This window comes from Pygoscelis adeliae, unplaced genomic scaffold, assembly GCF_000699105.1.
Source record: "Pygoscelis adeliae isolate BGI_AS28 unplaced genomic scaffold, ASM69910v1 Scaffold348, whole genome shotgun sequence".
Taxonomy (NCBI): Eukaryota; Metazoa; Chordata; class Aves; order Sphenisciformes; family Spheniscidae; genus Pygoscelis; species Pygoscelis adeliae.
This window is the reverse complement of record NW_008825307.1, coordinates 191,656-195,707: the sequence shown is the minus strand read 5'-3', so window position 1 is coordinate 195,707 and position 4,052 is coordinate 191,656.

Here is a 4,052-nt window from a genome sequence, read left to right as displayed (position 1 = left end):
CGCCTGCCCGGACCTATCCGCCCCTGGGGCGTCCCAAGGCCGGCCGTGGCTGGGGGTTTGCTAACCTGCCCTCGCTGCGCTGCAGCTGCACAAAGCCCCTGGGCTCTGCCCCTCCCACCTGCGCACTCGTTGTGTGGCAGACATGTACCCCGGACTGGCCCCGATGGGTCCTTCTGCACATCACTCAATCTACAAAGCAGGTGAGACCAGTGCAAGCTGAATGCTCCTGAATTGCGGTGAGAGCTCCACAGCTCTGCCTTGCCGTGTTGCATGTCCTGGTGGGCGCGTCCTGACCCCGTGTGGGGAGTCCCCATGCTAAAATGGAGTACTTCTCCCCCCCCCAACTCGGCACTTAAGTTGTGCTCCTGTCTACAGGGAGATACTCACCAGGCCTGTAATATGCTGAGCACCGAGCAAAGTAAAGCCCTGCTTCAGAAGAGCATCAGTATCAGGATTATCACGTAAAGCACTCAGAAGCTGAGAAATGCCAGAGCTGAAGTCATGTCTAAACTCACTCTGACTGCATTTTCAGTGGCACAGCTACACACCAGACCTCCAGCTCTCACCTAGGGGATAGTCTTCCTCTCAGGACCTCTGCGTGTTCCTGCCTGCACTCACCCTTTGACCAGGGATGCAATACCTCTGGCTGCCTAGCTACCCAGGCTCTCTGGTAGCATCGATATCTATGTGAATATATGGATTTGTCCACCACCACCCTCTCCTACTCTGTCCCCAAGGAGGTCTGGGGCACCACTTTGCTGCAGGTTTGAATCATGTGTTTTGTGTGGGACATGACAATCCAGCCATGAGGCTGGACACTTGAATCCTGTGTGGAGCATGTAAATGAGGCCAAATGGGTCCACCAGGCTGACAGTGTGGTACGCACCCTTCCTCCACTAAACAGGCACAATCTGAATCCCCAGGGTCCAGCTATGACATCAGTACCTAGGGTCTGCACAGAGCCTCCTCTTTCTTTCGCATCTTTCATGCCTTTACGGCACATCCTTGCAGTCTCAAGGAAATATCCCTCTGCGACGAGAGCTGCCCTACCCCCAGCCAGGGAAACAGACGTGTGGAGAAGTCAATATTAAAATAATCATCCAAACTCAAATATTGAATCATAAAACTGAGGCCTGGCAGGAGGGATCCCTCTCACCACTCTGATGATCACCTCCCACTAACCGATGACCCTTGGATCACTGAGGAAGAGATGCGTGTGTTTGTAGGCCATAGGCCATTTGGCCCCTAGTCTAGGATGGGCCCAGATTTCAGGCTGGGAAGTGACTAGCATTTGGATGAATCCCACCTTAGGAATCAGTTGTGACATGATAAGGGACACGCTCAAGGTCTGCAGGTTAGCATTCATGTTCTATCTGTCCTTGGCCTAGCTCTCCTGCCTCATCCACCAAATGTCTCTGTAGGAAAGGAACCTTCAGGTTGGAGTCATCTTCATGCACACAGCTTGGGTTCATTCCACTGCTATCAAAGCACATTAGACCATGGAGAAAATGAAAGCATAGCCATATGTAAGTTACTGGATCTCAAGACCTGTACTCAAAAGGGTCCAAATCAAGGCTACACAAGCAACTCCCTAACTCCTGAGCAATTGCAATTTGATGAGTTGTTCAATGAGCCTTTTATATGTAACCTTCAACCCACACCTCACACCCTCGTATAAATTAGCAAGATGTTTGAGAGCAACAGGAAACTGCTATCTTCAGTGACATTGCGGGGAAAGCGAGAAAGCTTGGGGAATGAACTACAGTTCCCACAAGGAAGGACAACTGTCTGCGCCCAAAGCAGCAGGTCCTTCCTGAAGCCAGTAACACAAGCTCTCATACTGACCTCTGCAAATCAATATCTTGCACCCTGCAAGTCCCTACATATGTCTCCAAGATTAAGGTTCTGCTTACCTGATCATACCCTTGCATTACCTGCAGCCCCTGTCTCTCTTCAAACACTGAATCTCAGTTCAATGCCAGGAACAGCAAGGGCAGGCTGCTCCGATAGGGAAGGGAAGCCAGGAAGCAAGATTTGCAGCAAGGCAGGCAGGGCAGTGGCTTCACTGACAAGGGTGCCAGTCCCACAGGACTCAAGGAAGGTGAGCAGAGCAGATCTAGTGACAGTAACCAGGGTCACCAATAGTCCAGTGATCACCCAGGAAGTCCCACTCTCCAAGTGGTGAGGCAGGTCCAAGGCCAAGCCAGAAAGTCAAATCAGTGGGTCAGGATCATTGCGAGCATCAGGGAGGTACAAGATCAGGTGTACCTCCAGCTTAGGTCAGGCAGAGACTAAAGGCTGAGAGCCTGAGCTTAAAGGCAGCTCCTCAGCGAAAGAAGGGCAGGCTTTTGCTGAGATTCCCCAAGGACAGACAGCTGCATCATCTAAGTTGGCCCTGACCCCGGAGAGCCAAACCCCCAGGAGGAGGGGAATGTACTCAGGGCCCTGACAACTTACTCCACTCTGGTTTACTTTGTCTCATGAGACTTTGCAGTAAAGTAAGGTAGAAATTCATTTGCCAAATTGTAAAGCAAAGATCCAGAGAAGAAAAGGTTGAAGGACTGGGAAAAAAAAGGGTTGCAAGCAAAATAAACCAAATATCGTACTATTGTACTCTAGTGCATACATTGAACAAGACACAGATTGAGAGCTCCCACATCCACCATCCTTGCAGGGTGAGCCAAACTGGAAGGGTGAGGGTCCACGTTGCACATGATAACTCTATCACCCCTTAGACCTCCAGGGGCTTTCCCAATTTCTGTATCCTATATCTAATCTTCCACAGTTTCTCACTCTCTAGTGGAAATGCAGTTTCCATGGCTTCCACTTGAGGCTCAGACCTCCACTGTTCAGTACACTCCCTGGGCGTTTCTCCCTCCTCACACACCTTCTCTGCGGGGAGCCACTCTATTCCATTTTATTGGGCTCCATCCCCCACTCACAAATAGCTGGTATGTTCCTTTAACATGCCTGAATATACACCGTCCAACATAGCAGGTACATGAGAAATATTAATTGCATGTGCAATTTGTAAAGCCCCTGGTCTCATTGCATTCTCAGCTGTTGATAGAGACCTCTCAGGACCTTGCTGGATACATTATCAGACATTGAGCTAAAAAAGAGTCTCAGGAGGAGACCTACTCTCTCCCTTCTGTTTTGGGGGTTGCTGGGTCACAGTTCTGTGTTTATCAGCCTCAGCACTTGGCCCTGAGTCTCACCGGGCTGGGCCCCGATTACTGAATTCAAGTCCAGTTTCTGCAAGCAGTGCCCTTAAGCAATTACAGACCTGCCTGTCCCACCTCTTCCAGCGTGTCATTGCCTGAGCTGGCCCTCCTTCCTCAGTCTGCCTTTGCTTCCCACCCCTATTCTTGTCTGTTTTCTGCATTAGAACTGCTGAAGCTTCTTCCTCCTCTTCTTCTCTGTTCCTTGCTGCAGACATGTGAGCATGGAAAAGTCAGTTTGCCTGCATTTCTGGAGTCAGTAGGCAAGACTGGAAGGTGTCCTGCTCAACACTTGACACTGGACACAGTATCTATGCTGAAGATGATACATGACCTGTCTGGTCAGCAGAGAGGATCTGGCATAACTTCAAACTGTTCAGCACAGGCAGAGGCTTCCTGGGAGAAAACTATCAGCCTCTAAAAATGTCCTTGCTTGGTACATGCAAAATGGGATCCTCAGGGACTGGTAATTTAGGAAAAGTTGATCCCGAGCTACTGGGCAGAAGAAGAAACATCCGAGCCAGCTCTCCTTCCTGCACTGTAAGCTGCTGCTCCAAGGTGGGGAGTCTAGAGCGTATTCCTGGTACACAGGCTGTTGGCTAAGTAGAAGCCAATTAATTTTTGCTATAGCTGTAACAGGAAAAGTTCAGTCTGAGACAAGCACACAGCATGGAAAACCACAACTGCAACAGTTAAAGTTTAATAACTGACTGGCAAATGAAAGCAGGTCTTTCTAATGGAAACTGCTATGCAACCTTAACTTTATGCCTCCACCTGCTCCACTCACAATCCTACACAGAATCTAGCACAATAGGACTAAAACTAGTCACA